At 40.7% G+C, this 22,588-nt stretch overlaps 1 long non-coding RNA gene across 6 annotated transcripts in view; it reads left to right on the top strand.

The window, feature by feature from the left end:
• LOC104911140 (uncharacterized) overlaps positions 1 to 22,588 on the top strand; it is a 42,265-nt gene that overhangs the window by 5,291 nt on the left and 14,386 nt on the right. For 4 of the 6 annotated variants that reach the window (XR_014883573.1, XR_014883578.1, XR_014883575.1 and 1 more), the window contains 2 exons: positions 19,134 to 19,297; positions 21,062 to 21,178. This is a non-coding gene — a long non-coding RNA (uncharacterized LOC104911140). Of the gene's footprint in view, positions 1 to 11,642; positions 18,521 to 19,133; positions 19,298 to 20,986; positions 21,179 to 22,588 lie in introns of those variants that run through there. The other 2 variants (XR_014883577.1, XR_014883574.1) reach the window with 2 other exon arrangements.

The following is a 22,588-nucleotide window of genomic DNA, read 5'->3' as shown; positions in this document are numbered from 1 at the left end:
AGGCATACCTTCAGATATTTCAATGCTACCAGGCATACTTGCTGAATTCTGTGGTTTTTTTTTTTTTTTTTTTGTCCTCAAAATTAGGAGAAACCACTCACTCAGACTATGGATGCTATTTTGGTTTGCTCTTATGACTGTTTGCATCAAGATTTTTTCTATTACTCTTGCTACTGAACTCACTTCCACAGTGTAATAACCAGTATGGATCTGCCTGATCTAAGTAAGCTCCCTGCTTGTCCTTTCCATCCTTGCAGCTGGAACAGGTTTTACTTTTACTGGGACCCTTTTCCAGTTTTGGCAGCTGTCTGCCTTCTTGCTCACAGCAGTACTGCTTAGCAGGGAGTCCTGGATTTCATGGTTCCTCAGCTCTAAATTTAGACTGGTGGTGCAGATAGTACTTAGATTCATCTGGAGGCCCGTGTAAGTTTTCAAGACTTGTTCTATTATCTGATTTTTTTTTTCTTCCCACCCATAAGTAGTAACAGTGCCATTCTCTAACTTTGAGAATGGAAGTAAAAACTGGAAATTTTCTAAATTTGATTCCCATAACATTTAGGCACCTGGACATCAGTTTTCTTTATTAATATTCAACTTGCTTGTCAGCTGGTTTACACAGTTGAAAAAAGGAAGGGAAAGTAGCAGTGCTGCAGAGCCAGAGTAACAGCCTACCGCTATGGGAGGTAAACTGGGGATTTGCTGCAGGGAAACAGACCTGTAGCTGGAATGAGCACATGTGCTTTGGTGATGGCTGCGGTTATTTTCAGTTAAGTTTTTTCTCACATTATTTCTCCTTCACTGTTTAGCCATCAGGGGGTAGCAGCCTGTCAGTCAGCGTTCTCCTGGGTTGTTATGAAAACAGCAAATGCCATCGTTGGTTTTTCACTGGGGGGTGAATGAAGTGTTCAGTAAACAGAATGTTCCCACCTAAGGCAAATTTTGTTATGTTGAGAGGTAACCACCACTCCTTTGCTGCCTGTCATCAGTTCAATATATTAAACAGCAAATTTGGTAACAACTTGCATAGCACCTCTTATCTTGAAGAATCTCAAAGCTTTACGGGTGTTTTTTTCCCCTGTACTGTTTAAACACAAGCTTTAAGAGCATCCAGCAGCATGAATAGTGTAAGGCAAGAAGTGGAATACAAAAGTAAGCTGATAAATATTTTTTTTGTTTAAACAGATCTTAGCAGTGAAAAAAGTGTACAGTCTCTGAATAGCCCAACAAATTTATCTTATTGTACGCTTCCAAATTGCCGAAAATTCAGTCAAAAGTTCAGCCTTCACAGTCCATGTTTTATTTAGACTATGAATAAACTATTTTATGTTGGGTTTGTATCAACTTTTTGATTTCCATTAGGAAACAGCATAAACCCCAGAAACTGAAGTAATCATTATCTATGTCATGGTTGCTGTGTAAAGACTAAAACAAAAGGCTCCAGTCTCAGCCCTAAATATGCTGTGATCTAAGTAAACACATAAAGGAAACACTAGAGAAAACAGTGGCTCTCTATTACTGGTAGCAAAGGTAAAGAAGAAAAGCAAAGCTTACAACCAGAATCTTGAGATACAAAATAACTGTAATAAGGTCCTAATCCTTGTCTCAAACAGAGAGACTACATTAAAAGAAACTATAAGGTTTCTTGCATAGGTTTATTTGTATAACATTTTATTTGCTTGTATGTCCAGATAATTTATATCTGAGTAAGACTGAGGAGATAGTGAGATAAAGATGCAGATGGATTCTTATTAACTTTATTTCATAGCGAGTTAAAAGGGTAAAGAGACGAAAGTACAAGGAAGAGCCCTAAAATGTCAGATTAGGCCAACATAGAAAATGTAAAGGCAATATTACTTTATAGTTAACTAGATAAGCAATATCTTGTCAAGGATTTAAACCCTAATTTGAGTTGAAACCCGATTTTCTTCTGTTTCCTGTTGCTCTGCTGGCTCTCCTTCATTTGTAGCTGAATGGGAGTTAATAGTAACAGACAACAGTGAAAGCTGCCTGCGGCAGTTCAGGCGAGTGAAATGGTTGTTCCAAGGATGTGTTCTGAGCAGGCTAGTGGAGCTTGGAAGCCTGTGTGTATATATAACTGTCACTCACCCTTGGGTCACTTTTAACTGTTCTTCACATTGAGCCCTACAGGTAATAACTCTCGGTTGTCCTCTAGAACCAGTGCAGTAATCAGATATGTTTCTTCTTACTGGCATATTCCTATCTACAGATGATAGCATACATACATGAACAAGAACATCTGGGTGTCTTTGACAGGCTCTCATAGTTGAGGACTGTGCTGCTCAGGGAAATCTACAACTCATTGAGAGGTAGCAAGGCTGGGAGTCAGGCTGGGATGTTCAGCAGACCTTTCAAATTCACACTGAGAAGCTGTCAGGATGAAGCTGAGGAGAATCCAGTAGCATTTTAGATACAGTGCTCTTGAGTAACTGCTTTTTTCTAGGGTAGTTCTTCACCTCAAATTCTTTGAGCAGCTTTAAATGGATATGAGACTGGGTACCTAGCGCAGACCTTGCCAAAAAGGATGTCCTTATGTGCTCAGCTGCTCCTCCTTTTGCTTCTGCTAACGTGAGGGGAAAGAGTATTGCTCTACTCAGGCCTCCTCCACAGCACTAATCCATTATTAGTTGGATGCCTAGGCTGGGAACTGTTAACATTAATGTTAATCTTATTTCTTTTTTGTGTCAAAATTCAGATCCTCTAGGATCTGTGTAGCACAGAAAATTCTAGGTAGCGTTATTAGCATTTCAGACCTTTTTGTATGCTGTGAATAGAGGTATTTGATCTTTCTTGCATGTTCTGTTTCATGCACTGTCTCTAGACTAGCTGTCTTCCACTAAAAGGATTGTAAGTAATCATTAACTTTCTGCTATAACTGAACTAGCTGTTGAAGTATTACTATGCTGTGCTCTTCCAAGCTAACGAAGTCAAGCCCTGCTGTGAGCCTGAAGAACTTACATTTTTGAAAATAATACCCGCAGCACTGGAGATACAGTAGGGTAAGAGCTGATTATGCTGGGAACTAGGAGGGATCCCACAAGGCTCAGAAACATCTTTCTGCTATTTGGCAGATACGGAACTGCTTCTCTTCGAACAGAAAGAGGCATTAGTAACCAGCCGACTACTAGCATAACATGCCACTTCAGGGGACCCTGGCAATCAGCCGCACCTTCACTATGAGAATCTGGCTTGGCTTCTACTGTGTCCACTTCTGTGACACTGAAACTTAAAGTACTACTGCCATCTACAGGGGCTCCATTGTTGTTTTCGTGTTTTATTGCTGAGCTTGTCAGAAACAAAATATTCCCCCAGTATCTTTTCCATTGTTATGTCAAATGCAGTGGTTGCTTTTTTTGGTGTGTACCTCCTTTTCTCAGGCCTTGATGGATGAAAGACCAAAACTTCAAGCATATTGCAGATGGAATCCTCTAGTCTGTGCTTAGAACAACACATGGCAATTCAATTACTTTCCCTTTCTTAAAAATTTAATCTTCCTTATTTCTGTTACAATAAAATAGAATTCTCCTCGCCTGAGGTGAAAGCTTTCCAAATCTGATCGAACATCAAAATCTCACAGTGGGAGGTGTGACTGTCTGCTAACATGGAACTGTACTGCTGGGCAGCCTGATGGTAGTCTTCTAAGTGCTCTTGTACTTGTAAATTTTAAAGAAAGGGTGTCTGATAAAGAATCTAGGTTCAGGGAAGGGGAAAAAAGGGAGACAACACTAAAATTACATTTAGTGGATATTTCTAGGCTAACTGAGCTAATCTAGGTCCAGCTTGACAGAACATTTGGTGCTGGAGGTGCATAGAACTAGGTGCAATCTGTACTACTTAAATCAAAGGCAATGGGAAAACGTTGGCATGAGTTGCTGGTTGTATTAAGGCAGCTGGTGACAGATCAATGTTCTTTACAGAGAGAGTGGTGAGGAGCTGGAACAGGCTGCCCAGAGAGTCTGTGGATGCCCCGTCCCTAGAGGTGCTCAAGGCCAGATTGGGTGGGAACCTGGGCAGCCTGGTTGAGTATTAAATGTGGAGGTTGATGGCCCTGCATGTGGCAGAGGGGTTGGAGATTCATGATTCTTGAGGTCCCTTCCAACCCTGGCTATTCTGTGAATGGGGAAGAAAGGACAGAACTGAGTATTTGATGCTGTGATTGCATGTAAATTAGTCATGGTGTTGAGTGTAAACCTGTAGGGTACTACTGAAAGGCTGATGGACTTGATATGGACTTAGCATAAGATGTAGTACAGGATCGAATGTTAGATGAGGAGTCATGACCTCCTTTGAACGCTAAGATTACAGAGCTCAGCACAACTTGTTCTTATAGGTATTCATAATAGAAGCAAAAAAAAAAGTCGTATTTGGATAAGTATGAGTTTCAGAAATAACCCCATTATGTCTAAGGTCCAAAGACTGGAATAAATAATTGAGAGTTTACACTCAGTGGCAGTTAAGACTTGTAGCCGCTCTTATGCTGGGGAAAATACTGGTTGCTGATTTTTTTCCAATTGTGAAAGTCAAGCACAGAAGATAAATGAACTGCTGACTCCATCTAGTCTTCTCTCTGGCATCTAACCAGATTGTTTTTCTTTTCACTTGAAGAGCTCAGGTTCAGGCTATTTTCTATCTATTTCCTTTATTTTTGACAGGATTCTGTCTATTTTACATTCAGTACAAGTTCACTTTTGTATTAGAGATAAAGTAATTAGGATAGACAGGTAGGATATTTCTTCCCATGAACTGAAGGCAGGATTAGAAAGCAATATGAGTTCATTATAAAACAGTGTGTGAGTCCAAAGGAAGGCCAGAGTGCTTTTCTCCATGAGTTCTATTTTTCAGTAACCCTGTTTATTTGTACTTGCTTACCTGCCTATTGCAATTGCACTCAGAAGTCTAAAAAGATTGGATGTATGGGATACTTGTCTTGACTCTGCATTTCTATTGTGCACTGAGCCCTCGCTGAGTGCTGCATGAAGACAGATGGGATTAATTCCCAAATGGGAATAAAAACCATAACTGAAGTACAGCTGAGATATGGCTTCCATTTGTCAGCTGAAATACTGTTGTAACTACATAAACTCAGTAATAGGTCAGGACAAATGACAGAGAACTGTTCTCAATCAAATGAAACTTGAGGGGAAGGGAGTAACAAGTCACAAACTGCTGTAACTGTTATGTGAAATGAAGGGGAGTTAACAGTGATTCTTAGTCTGGAAGTCATATTAGTTTTGACTTTGTCCTTAAGATGCATTGTTTCCTAATTCCAGAAGGCAGTGCTTTATTGACCAGCACTGGACACTAATTTTTGTTATTACTTGAGATTATAAATGGTTCTTATCTGAACAGTACAAGTTATACTCTGTGGTTTCTTTAATACCCAAGTATTTATCAATACTGGTATTGTTTCAGAAGGAGAGAGAATATTTTTTTTTTTCAGGAGAAATATGCTTTTTTTTTTTTTTTTTTTTTTTTTTTTTTTTTTTTTTTTAAGCTGAGGAGAGAAAAAACAACCTTCAGAGATCTCAGAGTAGTGGATGTTGGGAACTAGCTTCCCCTGCAAGCCCCCAGGATGCCCTCCCTTACACTGTCCCATGACATCAATGTGTACATTTTTGCCTTGAAAATGAAAGGCAAAGATGTAAGAAGAGGGAGGAATTGAAAGGAAAAATAGGTCCCAAGAAAAAGATAGAGGGCAACAGTGGAAATTCTGTGTACCCTTGTTTTGAGCAGCTGCCTTCTTGCTAGGTGATAGCGTCATGCCCAAAAATCTTGTTACTTTTTCCAGAGCAGCTCTGCAGTCCAGTGTTGTTTCTACAGACACTGAATGCTTTCTGACCCATGGTAAATGGAAAATGCAGAGCTGCTCAGTGCATCTATTGGGTCACACAGCCATTGGGAGCTCATGAAGTGGGAGAGGGCCTGCATTCCCTTTTGGGGCACTTGGCAGCACAGTCATTACCTGCTTGCTGGGGCTGGTGTGCAAGCTCACAATCCCCCACATGTGCAAGTTGGAACCATCTGCATGTGTATACATCTATAAGCATGTACACATCTATAAGTATGTACAAAGATAACTCGCATTTTGCAATGGTATCCTGATAGGGCTTGAAGTCAGGCTGGCTGCTAGTCCAGCCATAGCAGGCGTATATTCAGGTCAGGCCCCCTTTATCAACTTGCTGGGCACGTACTGCTGCTGAGCTGCCCCTGGCCTGATGAGTGTTGCTGATCAGAGACAGGGAGCACACATTCCTGCACCTTGTCACAGGGTCCCTTCAGCTTTGGCATCTCTGCATGTGGCTGTTCACTCCTAAATGAGCATGCAGCTAAGTGGAGCTGTGAGGAGCTGAAAGCCCTCTCTGCTTCAGCTGTTACTTGGGCAGAATTCTGTCAGCAGTTTGCCACCTCTGACAGTGTCTTTAACATGCTGCTCTCTAGGCTCTATTGAGGTCTGTCTTAAAATGTAAATATTGTAAATATAGGCTGTAACTCTAGGCTTTTCCTCTGGACTGTAGAAAACTCAATTAAATCGTAAGTTTGCTTCTGCTTTTGATAAAGCATTTACACGCAAAAAAGTTTTATGAAATAAACTTATGCTTAGCCTTCTCTGTGCAGCTGTTCTGCTTTGGAGAGGATACAGTTACAGAGCAGGAGAAAAATCTTTTTAACACAGTGTACCTGTCTTGTTGGAGAAACAAAGCAAATGGTGATGGACTTAGGAAACTGAGGACATACTTAGCTCCATAGTTAAGACAGTTAAACAAACTTTTCATCTCTGCCATAGAGTTACACTAGTTAGTACAGGATGCCATAAGGAGTGCGGTATGAAGCTCTCTGAGCGGATTTAATTGGAATTAGTTCTTGTGAATGGCTAGCTGAGGTCTGTCTGGTCTGTAGCTTCTGCTGCAGAGCTGGTGGCAGAGCTGCACATCGGCAGCGTGTTGCCTGAATGCTTGCCCTGGGTCTGGGCTGGTTCTTCTGGGGGCAGCTGTGGTACTCCCAAAGCCACAGTGTGGCTCATGGGTGGCTCAGGCAACTTGGCCCATAGATAATGGGATGGGAACTTCAGGCCCAGGGATGCTGACCACTTTGTATGTCTGTATGTATTCTTATAGGCATTTCTGTATCAGTGTCCATGTTTTCAGATTAATTCCTCTCAGCTGATGTTCCCCTCTACCTTTATTGTTTTCTGCTTCTTCATATAAATTAACAATGGAGAACTTATTCATTCAGCTGTCATCCATGCTTTGCACCATCTTCCACTTCAGGCATTTCCCTATGATCCAGAGAACTTGAACAAGGTTATCATTGCATTCTTAAAATAAGACACCATTCGTTGTAGAAGACAGCAGGCACAACATCAGAACAGAAGGCTTTTGTTTAAATAATGCCATTAAAGCTTTGTATCAGAATTAACAGAAGCAGCATAGCTCAGGTCAGGGATTTAAAATGTTTAGGGACATCAGTAATAATTTTCAAACTTCCAGCCTACTTGCTAATCTTTTTTCTAAAAATGTCATTTTTACTATCCCTGTACCTAGTACAAGCTGTCTAAGAAAACATCCCTTCAGTCTTTTGAACTCTATAGAAGAATATTTTGGGCAGAAATAGTTCACGTTGGGTAAATTTCTCAACATTTCTGTTGAAACAGTGTATCTCACTCGCTCATGAGAACACTAGAACAATATTATTTGCCATGTAACTTTCAGATGCAAATGATGTCTGCAGCTGAAAAGCTGAAATTCTAGCTGTGAATTAATTCACTGTTTCCCAATCAACTATAACATGCTTGCATTCCAGTGAACCCAAATGTTTATGCAAGCCCTGGGCCTAGTTTAATGAGCTTGGAAAGATTCACAGTCCATGGGTGCTAATACAGTTGTTAATGGCAAAACTGTAAGAGATTATTCTTTTACATAATTGTCTCAAAGCTTGCTGGGACACAGATGGACAAGTCCAAGCAAGTCCTGGGCAAGGGTTGTGAAATCCGTTGTCTGAGGGACACAGATGGACAAGGCCAGGGCAATGAGAGAGAGATAAGCTGCAGCTTAATGGACATGAAGTGATCTTTTGTGTGGACTTACCTCAAGGAATATGGCCATCTTGTGAGGGGGGATACTCACATAACTCTTGCTCAAGCACCCAGGGATGTCACATAGGCAGGAAAAAAATGAGGATTTTGAAAAGAGGGATCAACAACCATGAGGGGAGATTTTCTGGCAACAGATTCCTCAAAAGAAGAAGAGGTTTCTGCCATGAGAAGCCTCTCTCCCTCCTGGACTTGCCCTGTGCTCTACCTGCATGCTGAAGAAGAACAAAGGTGTCTGCCATCAGATTCCTCACTATGGAATTCCTGCATGCTGACAGACTCTCCTGGGCCTGCTACCTGAGTCCTGCTGCTTTCTCCTGGATTAGCTTTGTGACTTCTTCCTGCTACCTGCTTGCTGCCCGAGGCTGGCCATGCCACTGCTGCTTCCCCCCCGCTGCTTTTGCCTCGGACCTTCAAAATGGTGTGCAACAGAACTGCTGCTGGATCCTGGTGGTGTCTGTCCCCGCTTTATGCGATTCTTGCTTCTTTCCTATCTTTTCTATCATCCTCCTTCCCTTCCCCATCTCCCTGATTAGGATTTATAATAAACTGGTTGGACTAGCATTTGAACCGTTGTTTCTTAATCTCACACACGTTCTATTAAAAGAACCTCCTCTCCCTCCTATAAATTGGAGCGAGAGAACAATCCATGTGCAAGCCAATTCTATCTTCCTGCAGGCACGCGCGCAGGAAAAACAACGCAAACAAGGAGAGCAACATAACCAGTTTTGTATTAACTGATGTTACTTCTATTTAAGCAGATGAGCTTTGGTTTTCCCACTGACTGCCCTGTGCCTGAACTTGCTCCATGGGCATGGCATGCCCATCCCTGTGCACGTGCTCAGCAAATCCCTGCCCATCCAGAAGCAGGGAGAGGCTTGACATCTGTGCCTTGTGTAGGTGGGTACTGTCATCCTGGTTGGGGAGTAGAGGCTGAGTTGTGCAGCCAGTCCCGTGTGCTGGGAAGGGTCTGGAATCCTGGCAAAGCAATGGCTGGGGGCAAGCTCCTACCACTGGACAGGATCACCCCCTCTAGCTGCTTCCCTGGTAACAGTAGAGCAGAGAGGAGAGACTTGGAGCTGGGTAAATGGCTCTGTTGACTGTGTATGAAAAGAGGCCTGGCACTTTTGGCTTTTCAGCTCTGTGTAGTCAAATGGTTGAGTACAGCATCCTTCACTCTACCTGTTAACTTCCATGGTGACTTACAAAGACAATTCTGTGCTCATGTCCTGACTTCTGTTAAAATCAAAGCTGCTAGAGCTGTACTAGGACAGCAGATGTTGGCAAAGGGAAAGGCTTTACATCCTTGCAGGCTGTTCTCTAGGGTGGTGAATAGAGGCTGTCAAGTATCATTTCTACCTCTTGGCTGCTGAGATGGAGCAAGCCTCCAGTAAACACAAGTGCAGCTGAGGAATTATTTCAGTCTTGTTACACTCAGAAGAAGAAAGGTCCTTAGTCTTAGTGCATATCAATCAAGTCAGAAGATCAGTGCTTTTTCTGTTTTGACTTCTGATAAGTTTTCATTCTGTGCAGAGAAGTTAATGGAGCCCTGTGGGCCCCTGCTCCTTTCACAAGAGCGGGCTTTCTCAGATTTGCTGTGAGCATCCTCCCTCTGTCCTGGCCCTATCTACTCCTTCGCTCTTCAACGGATCTCTCATACCTCTGTATCAGCAGCTTCCAAATTTCAGAAGCCTGACCCTTCCAACCTTGTGATCCTGACATCACACAAGTGGCTTTGAAGGAGCAGCAGCACTTCAGACAGTCTTGGTAGTGACACAGTGTTGTTCAGTTAACTTTGCTGCAAATTTGTGGCAGATGTGCCAGGTAAAATGTGAAATAACTATAACAAAGTGTACATTTCCTCTGACTCAAGTGGATAACAGAGAAGTACTACTGCATTAGAAGCCCATTTGTGTTCCTTTGGCTGTGGTGTAGCTGCAGTAATACCAAGGCTTTGCTGGCACTTGCCTGTGCCCCCTGGGCTGCATTAGTCCAACTTCAGCTGTGCAAAGGTGCATGAGGGGCATCCTTGCTGTGTGTGCAGTGCTGAAGGTGCGGCACACCCGAGTACAAGCAGAAAGTTAACAGCCGGAGCCAGCCTTTGAGCCTTGCTTCATTGCTGTTTGCTGCCAGTCTGTTCTCCCCTTTGGTGAACTTGCGCAGTTCCTGTGAACCATGTGCAGATCAGGCCAAGCTTCAGTAGCTGCCCTAAATAGAGTAACTTCTGCCTAAATAGAGTAACAGGCAGTAACATTCTAAAATAGCTTATGCGTATTTTGTTAAAAGGGACAGGAGTTCATATAGTAAGCTGCAGGGATATATGCCTTCTTACTTAAACTCAATAAAATATCACTTACAGGGTTTTCTCAGCCTATGCCTCTCTGTCTGTGGGGCTAGCAGTATGTAAACAAGAATGAAACAAAAATAAAAGCCTTCTGCTTCTATGTATGTAGAAGCCGAAAATGGGTGGTATGTATGTCTTATCTCCATTTTGGATCTATTTTCCTTTTTCAGCTGTTTTTTCCTTTGCTTTTCATTGTTCACGCTTTTTGTTACTTGTAGCTCTTAAACTGCTTAATTTCATGTTCAGCTCAATTACTTTTCATAATTTAATAAACCTTACATCTGTTCAGTTAACGGAAATATGATTGAGGAACAGTGCCAAGCTTGATCCAGGATGGACAGAACCAAAGCAGAGCAGCAGTCGGGTTAGGAGGTTAGTGCCTCGTCACTTCTTGCTCATTTTGTTTATGTAAAATGCAACTTGTCAAGTGCTGCAGTGTCTCTGCAGCAGCTGACGCTTAGTGGTTCCAACAGTGTAAGATGACAAGGAGCGTTCCTTCAGCTGCCAGTTCCTTCACTGCCAGCCATGCTTTGTCCTCACACTGAGGCTGCAGGGAGCACCTGGTGTTTCTTTTTTGGCTCCTGCAGGAATGTGAGGGTTCTTCTCTCAAACTGTGTCCCTAAATTGCCCTGTGAAGGCAAGCGTTTGAGTGGGGGTGCCTGGGATAAAGTGACCCAGGCAGCCCCTCGCATTCTGCTCTCACTCCCGTAGTTTTGCTATATGGAGAGCTAAAAGACAGGAAAATGCTGGTATTTGTAATAATGGAATCACAACAAAACTATTCTGTTCAAGAACAAAAGGGAAACACAAATGTGAATCAAACACTAAAAGCTACTACATGTTTGCATTTCTCCTTAAAAGCCAGAACTGTGGCACTCAGAACTTGAGGCAGCACTGGGAACACTGCTGAAGTGATGTTACATGAAGTGCCCATAAAGAAAGGAATATAAACCCTATAAAAATGAATTATAGATGTATGGAAGGCTACAGATTGATGTTTAGTGTCAGGGAAATGTCACTTCCTCATGGATACTCTAAAATCCTTGCAGCAAATTTGGGCAGAGCCTTCAGATTCAAGTGTGAGAGTGTGGAGGGCTGTCTGAGGAGGAGAGGCTGTATGCAGGACAGCAGGTCACAGCCTGACTCACAACAAAGAGCAAATGCTCAGAAGTGTCAGTGAAAGTTTCTACCGTGATATTCTGTAGCTACTGCATAACATGCCGTAAGTTTCCCCTCACGCAGAAAGCTTCAGTTACAACAACACAACTCTGATGTCTTTTGCAGTCTCTCTTATGCTGAGTGCTGCTGGTGTGCAAGGCAGGCTTGAGGTCCACTTTTAGTCCTGTTGTGTGCATGTCCTGACTCAGGAGGTGTGTGATCCTACAAACAATGAAGGGCTGTGGTTCTCTGTGTGCCTCTTTTCTCCCTTGCTTTCTCCCAAGGGCTGGCTGAGGAGGCTGTGGCTGGGAGCACCCCTGAGTGGTATGCAGGGGAAAAAATGCCTCGTTGGGTGATGCCGCTGCAGTTGTGAAATAAATAGCAGGACAACCAAAAGGAGGGAAATCACACATTTGTGTGAGCAAAAATAAATAACTAAAAGCTTGGCAAGATGCCCTGGTCTTCTGTAGATGTGTGAGATGCAGGCTGATTCATACATGGATTTTTGATCAAAACGGCATAGTTTTCTTATGGCAAGAAATGGTAGTGAACGTCAGCTGAGAATGCCAGTAGTTGAAGAAGAGGTTCTGTAGAGGAATTCAAAATATTTAGTGATTCTACAACAGTGCAGATAATATTTATTCTGATGATTTGCTGACAACATTTCAGGTGTGAAATAGTAAATAACTCCAGATTGTGTTCTGCAGGGAGGAAACGTTCTCAGTTTCAAAGCACTCTTCTATATCCTGAGATACTTCCAGACCTCACAACCCAGGCTCTCTCCTGGCTGTGCTTTCATGGCAGACATATTTAAAACACAAAAATGAGATTCCTCCTGTTTTTCAGTACTCTGTGCTCCCAAATGCCTTACTCTGCTCACTCTTTTTGTTTCTCCAACATTTGGAGAGTGGCTCCAAGATACTGCTAATTGCTGAGCAGTGATATCTTTGGTGGAAAACCTTCCCAAATACCTCCTCCATTGTCTATCTGTGATTCTCAGGAATGGGCCTGTTTTGTTAACCAATGATCCGTAGATTCAATTCAAGTTTATTCAAGAAATAGAGCATCACTATTATAGATATCACTATTATAGATAACACAGTCTCTGTGATCAGTATTTAGCGAAACCACATTATGATGCTTTGTGCTCCTGTAATTCTTTTCCCTTAATTATTTCAAAGCACCTGAACAACTGTATAACCCTTACAGCACCTGGTAATGAAAGAAATGTAGTCTTTCTTTACAAACACACAGCTAGAGCCAAAATTATCAAGCAGGAATGCTTAAATACGACAATTTGAAGTGCTGTTTATTTTAGTAAGTGTTAAGTGTGACTGTCACTGATTTTAAAGAAACCAGAAGGTGATTTCTGAGTTTGTAAAATAAAACTATTTTATTTAACCATGTGGGAACATAATTGTGCTTGAATTGAAGCAACATGTTCTTAAGTTCACTGTAGTTTATTGTATTCTTTAATTATGAAGTGTGTGAAATAAATATTTCTCAGGGCCTTACATTAAAGGATCTGAACTAAATGCATTCCAGTGCAACAAAGCCATTTGAAGTGTAGTTTGGCGACTACCTCACAGCACATAGGAACTTTACACAACACTGTACAGGACAAAGTGAAGAAGGCTTTATTGAGCTTCAACTGCAGGGAGAATCTAGGTCAGAAGGATGCAATTACTTGAGCTGACTGAGCAATGGAAAAAGTCCACTGGTGCTCACTTGAGCTCAAATGAAATCTAGGTTTACTTTCACTTAAAAAGTGAATTTAAGCAAAAGCTTAAGTACTAGCAAAAAAATATATGCTGAATTGAATCGTTCACATTATGCTTTAAATGTGAAATGTATTTGCAAGATTTGAAAGATGCTTGGTACAGAAACTGCATCCTTCGAACTACTAGCCAACACTGAATTAATGTATGTTATGTAATAAATATTCACAACAAACTGTTCACAAGATATTTGTATAGTGAAAACGTTTTCTAAATAGATACACAAACGTATAAATTACTGTGTGAATTTTCTGAGCACTTTGTGAGCTGAAGAAAAAGAAGTGTGCTGACTCAAGTATCTATCAGAAATGAATTTCTATTTTGTGATCCTGTTCTTACAGAAGGTATCCTGGGATTAAAGGACCAGCATCAGTGTAAATGATTTAAACTGGAACATCAGATGACCTGAAATACTGTAAAACAAACATTTCATTTTCTATAGTTGACTAGTATCCATTAATATGCAAGGTTGCCACTGTTCTTAATGCTACTCAAGTGAGGAAGAAACAGGCTAGTTCCCTGTTTTGAAAAGTGATTGAGCACTATTACCACAATAAAAGTAGGTTTAAAAAATAGCCGAGATCATTTACTGTGTGAAATCTGCTTGTTGCCTAGTCTGCAGCAGGCTGGAGCAACAGAACCAGGCACAGACTTCACACGTAACTGAACTACGGAATTTTTTTGGTCTTGCAAAGTGTCTTCTTTGGTAAACATAATATTCAGTACATGAAAAGAGTGTGCAGCAATACAGGAGAATTTAAATTTTGCTTGTTCTACATAATTTATAAATGTTTATATATACACTTATATATACAGATATATGCTTTATAAATACATTCTCAAGCAAAAAAATACTAACAAAGGCAGTGATAAATTTTCCAATGATATTTAGCTTGACTTCTATTTGCAGAGATCTAAATCTCACAGATATCTGCTGATGGGAAAATGTTAGAAATGCTATCTTCCTGTATCTCTGTTTTTTTTGTTTTTATTTTATCAAATGTAGTCAGTGCCATATCTGTCAAAATAACTAGCCACTTGCTTTACTGGTAAAAACAGTAAACTGGTAAAAAAAGGTTAAATTTAATGGCTACTTACATATTTTTAATAAAGCACATGGATGGCTTTACTGCTGGTGGATACTAGGACAGTGACACCAGTTACCAACTATTTCTTCTATAAATATAAATGAAGATTCTAGGCATTCTGACAGCTGTTCTAGTGATGGATTCATACATAGTGATGAAAAATAAGTTTTATGAGGTCTAGAAGGTGGGGTGGACTAAAACAGCAAAGACTTGAAATAATTTAGCACAGAATTCTACACTAGAAAATTATTTCTGAAGTTCCTTAAGAGTAATTCAATCCAATTTCCTAAAATGCATAAGATTCATAAGGGCTTTTGACTAAAACCAGTGTACAGGCTTCTACAAGCTTGTTGTATATGAAAACCATAATTAACTATGTTACAAACAGAAGCTTCAACATCAACAAAAATAAATGAAAACTGCCTTGTGTGCATTTCTTCTCACAGATTTCAATCAACATAGACCATGCATAGGACAATGTATCTAGATGCAGTCACTGGAGCCCCATAACGCAATGATATAAAATAATCCTAGTTGCAGGGGAATGTGGGTCATACAAAATAGCTACACGTTAAGCAGAGAAGAAACTCAGCTCTAGAAGACAGGTATATAATAGAAGTAGACAGGTTATATGCAAGCAGATATGGAGGCAAGAACTGGAAAGAAAGGGAAAAGCTTTTGTCACCAACTGGCTTGTTGTAGAAAAGCTGAAAGAAGAAAGACTCTTAGGAGTACAAAAGTTCAATGAGCTGAAGGCAGTAAAAGCATGGCAACAAATCCTCTGCTAACAGAAATAACACGAATGGGAGATTAGCTTGAATATTGCTGCTCCCAAAGGAGCCATTCAAGGGTGAAGTTTGTATTAGGAACTTCTGAATCCATTACAAAAGATTTTAGGGAAGGACATAACTGAGACAGGCCAACACCACAGTTTGTAGAAACGAGCAGTGAGAAGTATATTTTGCCAGAAGAACAGTTTTGGAAAAAGGGCCACAGAGCCAGCTTCACCTGCACCATGCTTGAAAATAATTTTTAATGTAAATTACCAGCTTAACTTCATGAAGAGTGAATTTTGCAGGAGTGAATTGTTGTATTTACAGTGGCTCTTCAGGCCTATGAGGTTTTGGTGCAACTTGAAGGTGTTAGCTGACATCCATAGGCATCTGCTGGAGCAAGGCAGCATTCCGATGGTGCATCCCCGTGAGGGAAGATAACTGCATGGGAATAGCAGAGAAAGAAGCAGAAAAGGTGGCATAAGGAAATATGTAAAAAAAAAAACATCTTTTTAGTTAATGACTGTAAAGCTGAGAAAAGAAAAGGGGCTCAAAGGTATATGGGGGTTGCTAGGACACAGCCTGAAGCAATGATTGGGCACCAGGTGAGAAGGCATGGCTAACCCAGGGAGCTCAGGTACAAGCAGTGTACCTGAGGCTCTCAATTAAGTGTTAGCAGCTGAGGGAGCAACATCTCTCTTCAGAGATCACGCTCTTCTCAAGACATCACTGGTCTTCCGAAAGCGTGAGTCACCTTCTTCTGTGTCTCTTCCTAAACTAAACATTAACTAATTCCTTTATAAGTGTGCTTCTATCCTAGAAGAGGGCATTATTATTACCTTACATCTCTCCATAGAAGGAAAAAAGAAATACAAGAAAACATTCACAAAGCATGAACAACTGCCTGCAGTATAATGATTTTCTGCTCTTTCCTGTCAGGTGTTCCTGTGTTTTGTCAGTACTTACATGGCGATTCCCTTGAGATCACATAGATCATTAACCTGGTGTTGGATATAGAAGAGCAATAACTGACTTTTTAGCTTTAGGTCTTTTAGTTCTATCTTTTTCTTTTTTAAAAAACTCTGTGTTCAGTCTGTCTCTTGTCACATTGGGAATAATAAAGCAGATACATGCATGGGTTAAGGGCTACAGGCTTTGTTAGTAGTCATCTCTGCTTCAGTACTGGTGACTTTAAGGCAAATGACCTACTAGGTTCTTCACATCCACCTTATCAGCTGATGGTAACCTACTGGAGAAAGCACTGTGGATGGCTGGAGCCCAGAGCCCGTGCGACAGTGGACAGAATGTGCCTCTGCTACTCAGCACCTGCAGGCTCTGTCCCTTGGACTTGGCTGATTCAGCAGCCCACACAAACATGGCTGCTGTTGTTCTCCACGTCACAGCCAGCGTCTGTTGCCAGCAGGATTCTTCAGAAGGTACCCAGGACACCTGGAGGTGACACTCCCTGGCTCCTGGCAGCTTGGAGACTGCTCCCACAGCTTTGCTCCAAACCTTTCACCTCTTCCCACCTCTACTGTCTTTCTAATTTTTGAGTCTCAGCATTTTCCCTGACATGGATGGGTACAATGTTCTCATCTTCTGGCCCAGCTTCTCACAAAGAGGGAAAGACATTGAAGGTCTCTCTGTGCTGTCTGCCTCTGAAAGGAATGCTCTGAGAGGATAGAAAACTATGTATTAATGGCATTTCTTGAATTGTAGAACTACTGAATGATGTTCTTCAAGTCTGTCAGGTTAGTGGAGAAAGGAGAGAATGAAACTGGGGAAATCAGTGAGGAAGAAGTAAAGAAAATAATATCCATGCTGAATATAGACTGCAAGAGAGAGCAGTGCTTTTAAGGAAATGGGAGAGTGAGAGTGAGCAACAAGGAAAAATATGCAAACAATAGCCTCAAAAAAAAAAAAAACCCAAAAAAACCCATTTCTAGAAACCTTAAGTGTTAGAAGAAAAGTGTATCATGCCAGATCTGACAAATCACACTGCCATTCATTACAAAATGACAAAAATAGAGAAAAACAAAATGCAGCACATTTAAAAATGTTGTTTCAAGAAATGCACAAGCAGTGTGTGACGCCATGCTAGGAAAGCGCATTGAAATATTAAAAAGAAATAGCTCTCCTCCATGTCCCAAAAATGTCATGCAGGAATACTGTTTTTTCAGCTACACACCTTTATGATTTTATTTGTAAATTATTGTCATTAAATAGATACTTATTTATTTATTTTTAATGCATAAACCTGTGATTCTGAATAGTGCTGTACAATTCATCCAAATGTATCTTTTTCCTTCAGATAGCATTATATGATGGTTAAGAGATAGCAGCTTAGAACACAGGCACAAAGACCAGTTAACAAGGATATCAGGAATAATGGAAAAATAGGACATGGAAATAACAAAGGTTCTCAAGTCTGATTCGAAAATGTTGGCTGCATACCACCTTCTTCCAAACATATGAGCAGATTTAAAGCCCCAGTTGCTTTCACCCCACCCATGCCTATTACATGCAGCCTGTGCTGCTTTCTCATGGAACTCTTTCCCAGCTCCTCCTGGGTGAAGGACTCTGCCCGTGAGCAGGTGAAAGCAAGGTGGTCTGCCCATTCTGCAGGGAGATGCACAGGGAAAGCAAACGCTCTGGTTCTTGATCACTTTGTGAAATACAAAGAAGTACAAACCAGATGATTTCCCTGTTCTTATTCGGTATTCAGTGCACATTCCTATCTCCTTCTTCAGCAGTCCTTGGCATTTTAGCTACCCAGATGCTGCAGCATTTAATCAATGATTCAATACACAACCCATGAGATGTGCTACGACACTTCAACAAGCAACTTCTATCTCTCTGTGGGGATAGAGAATCTGAGTTGCTGTCAGTCTCTTCTTGTCAGATATAATTAACCGTACAACCATTTACATACATAAATATTTATACACAAAGAGGAAACTTCCTAGTGTTTCATCAGATCTCTATTTATCGCAGTGGATTCTGATGGCAGCAAAACACAGTCTAGTTTTGTTAAAAACTCAGAGAGAATTTTGAATCTCATAAATGCAGATATTGTAGCCCAGATTTTGAGAGGCTGAGAACCTGCAGCTTCTGGGGACACCTGAAAATGGAAGATGCAGTCTCTCTTTTATTTTAAAGCAGCTGTCCATGATCATAATGCAGACACGGGGAAACAAACAACAGATCGTACAAAACTTTTACAATATTTTGCTTTTTTTTCAGGCTTAAAAAAAAAAAAAAGAACATTGCAGGTAAGGAGAGTGGCAAGGCAGAAGATTCATAACTAGTCTTTGGCAGCTGAACTGCATGGTCCACGGTTACGGCTCATACTGGGGTGGGAGCAGCTCAAGACGAGTTGTGTACATAGCTTAACTTCCACCAAATTGCTGGATAAACCAGATAATCTCTAGCATAAATAATACTTACATGTTTTAGAAATCTTCCTTTTCCTGCTAATCATTTAGATGGCATGTGAATTCAGTTAAAAAAAAAAAAAATAGAGAAGAATTTGCACTGGCCTTAGTTTAGCTGAGAAAAGATATTTTCTCAGGAAGTGCAAAAGAAACTTGTAGAAGAACTGAAGGACACCAGCAGTTCTTGGAGAGAGGTCAAGCAGGTAGAGTGGAATGTGGCTGTTAAACTGAAGCTCTTGTTCAATTTTCTTGTTTGTTATACACTGGAAAGTTTGGCTGCCAAAGCTAGGCTTCTAACTGCTAAATTAGTTTGTGCAGTCTAAAGTGCATCTGTTTTTTCCAGCTGTCTCATTTGCTGTAGTGAAATAGATTCTCTCTTGTAAAAGTTAGGCTGTCATGACCGCCACAGCACTCAAACTAAAAAAAACACTTTTTGTTTTCTTTCCTCCAGAGAGTGTGACACTGATGAACTGGCATTGCTTGTCCCACCTTGTCTCCTTCCAGGCTCTGTGTCCCAGTCAAATGCTGTGCTCAGCGAGCTTCCAGAGAGCCACAGCTGTTATGTTTAAGTGACACACTCCAGGGGGATCCTCACAGGGGATACAGGTGACTCAGGTAAGGAAATAATTACTTTAAGGGAAACTGAGGTCCCTTCTACAGGCAGTAGGCAGAAAGAAAGCAATTAAGCAAAGCAACCACTACATCATCTGCATTGTTAACGCACTATGTGTGATCTCTACAAAAAAAGTAGGCAGTAGGCCACCAATTTAATAGAATTTATGTTTAGTAACATCTTCTAGAATATCAAATAGTCAGAATGAGGTTTCTAAGAAGGGATTCGATATATAAAGTAGAGATTGGAGAGAAGCAGAAAGAAAAGTTTGATTGGAAGAAAGTTAGAGATAGGAGCACGAGAAATGAGTTAAGGAAATGAAAGACAAAGATAACTGTATGGGGCTGCTGAATCACGGCCTGAACCTCTGATTGATCACCTGAGGCGAGCAATGAGTCAGCCACAGGAGCACAGGTGAAGGCAATTCACCTGTGCTGCAGGAAGGGGTGGAGCCTGGCTCCACCTCTCCTAGAGCCATTTAAGAGCTGACTGCCAGTGGGGAAGGATCTCTCTGGAAATCCGCTCCATTGGAGTTCATCTCGTGAGCCCAGGACAGGGGGAGTGGCTTTCTCTCATTACTCCAATATAAATTGTATTAGCTATAAATTATATTAGCCAAGCTCCTGGATATATATACATACCATCTGTATATCCATTGATTATACAGATAACATTTATTTAATTTGCTTTAAAACATAAAAATATTTCAAAGTTCAAAGTGAGTTCAAAGGAAATATCACTTGCTGGCATGAAGAAGGGAAATTATTTTGCTGACTTTATCTTACATGTGCCACATCTTACAGTTCCTGCCACCTCTTTCTGCCCTTCTTTAGGAACAGAAGGTATTGGTTGCAGTAGTAATAGAGATAAATCAAAGCCTTCAAAGGCGGGGGACTCAGAGCCACTGCAAGTTTCTTTTAGAAACTCTTCCAAATTACCATTGTGACCATCTCCCACATTAACTTGGACACAAGGTGTTTTCTTAACTTCAGGAAGGGTTGACTAATATGAGACCTCAGCCACTGCATCCTTAGATTGTTGTAGAAGAAACCTCATTCTGCACTTCTTTGTATGTAGGCAGTTACGCATGGGACGCACGACCCATGCCAGTTGCTGAAGCTTAACTGTAGTCAGGTTTCTGGTGAAAAAAACAGTGTGGACAACTCATTTAAATCTTGCTCTGCTGTTTGCAAGCAAAATAGATTGTTTTTTTTCTGAAATTGCCAAACAACAACCAACAGCCAAAACCACACAGCTCTACATAAAACAGTTAGTTAATGATAATTGTTATTTTTACTGTATGCTCTCTCAAAATTCGCTTTCTGGAGTTTTCAAGCAATTCTGCACAGTGACATATAATTGGTTCCAGTTCAGTAAATTGATTGCATTGGATTCAATTGTTAATTGCAGTTACTGTTGCAGAAACAAAACACAGTTCATCTCTTTATGAAGTGCAACAGCCACCTCTCACGTGAAATAAACAATGCAGTTTTTTTAATTTGGAAAGTCGAAGTTATCTTTAGGAGATAAAAAGTATTAAAGAAGAATTCAAAGACATCCAAAGATAAATCAGGAGATTTAAGATAGATGGACTTAATTGCCTAAGCTGAAAATTTCAATATGTAACTGCTCAGTGCTGTAGTGGCCCAGGCATAGCAGCTGCCTCCTTTTTAATTCAGTCATTCCTCCAGTGTCCACAGTTCTGCTTTTCGGTCTGCCAAGAGCTGCTCCAGCTCCAACAACTATTCATCTGTTTCTTATCTAAGCCTGATGCTGTCCAGAAACCAGGCAAAACATCACTTCTGTTCCCAAGGAGTCTAATGCATGCCCACCATATGCTTCACATGGATTCAGAGGATTGGCCCGTTGTATCTTCATTCAAGGTAGTAATGAAGTTCCCACACATTGTATATTTAGTTTAATGACTAAAATTGTCACTCAGGTAGGAAGTTTATTTCCTCCTCAGCCTGCAAGTGCTCAAACCACCTGTTCCCACCTTGCAGGACGATCCCTGACAATCCTTGCTATCCCTCCATTTCTCCTGCTTGGAGGAAGATATGATGCAATGAGATGGGAATGAACATGAAAACCAGTGGTGCAGCAGAGAAAAACACTTGTCTCTATTTACCTCCTATTGAATTTCAGAAGCAAATGGTGATCTCTGCTATGTCCCTACTTTCTGACCGTAGTACTGCTAAACTCAGCAGCACTGGAGGCTTTGTACAGCAAACTGTGCTCTGTGCCAGAAACTTGTTACAGATTCCTTTCTGAAAGTAGAAAAAAAGCACTAGATTGATAGTCTAATCTGTTTCTGTCAGTAAACTACAGGCACAATGGCCTGCATCACTTAAAGAGGCTTTTCTTAGCTGACAAGCATGGTTTAATCACTGCTAAAAAGCATCCATATGGTTTTGTCTAAAATGTTTAACAAGGATTTTTCTTAACAAAGAAAAATCCATCAAAATCCTTGAAGAAATCCATGAGTGATGAATTCTTGTGTATGCCTTCTTACTTCACTGTGTCAAATGAGTGCTTGTATCTGTAACACTCTGTGTGTTAAAGAGAAACAGAGCACAAGAAGTAGAAGGAATAACTTATGAAACGATGTCCTGTGTTACTGCTTCGGTTGTAGAAGTAGGTTCCCTATGCCATGATTCCATGTCTCCACCCATTGTAGCCTTATTAACAATTTGAAGTCTTTCAAATCAACCATGAATCTGTGTTAAATAACTTGGAGGAACAAGGCATCCACCATCCCTGGGGGAGATTCAATCCTTTCGTTGGCCTGCATTACCCAAATCCATTCAATTCAGACTCTGATTTGGGAGCATTTTCTCTTTTTGTGGCTATTGAGCATATTTAATAAACATGTTAATATAAACATGTGATATTTCTATTGTCTATAGGCAAGAAAATTGAATGGGAGAGTTTTGAGAGCTTTGAACCAATTTCAAAATTCTTTATTTCTATGGCTTTGAATTAGTCATTTCCCTTCCTAGTTTCCTCAGCTGTAAAATGAAATGAATGTAACTAGCCTAGTTTTGGAATTAACTGACATTTCAAAAGCTCAGTGAAAAAGTCTGTCTCATTTTCACTTAATTCTTTTATCAGCAGTATCTGCCACTTAGAGATAGAGGACATCTTTGTACCTGAAGTTCACATAACCCTATGAGACCTTGTGTAAAAAAGAATTAACAATGATGTGGAACTTCTACTGATCTGAGAGGATGGATTTAGCATCTCAACTGGAACATGATAGGTCCCCTTTGTTTGAGATTTATCAGAATTGTGGT

The sequence above is a fragment of the Meleagris gallopavo genome, chromosome 5 (assembly GCF_905368555.1).
Source record: "Meleagris gallopavo chromosome 5, MGAL_WU_HG_1.1, whole genome shotgun sequence".
Lineage (NCBI taxonomy): Eukaryota > Metazoa > Chordata > Aves > Galliformes > Phasianidae > Meleagris > Meleagris gallopavo.
Note: the sequence above shows the minus strand (reverse complement) of the source record. Positions and strands in the feature narration are given on the sequence as shown.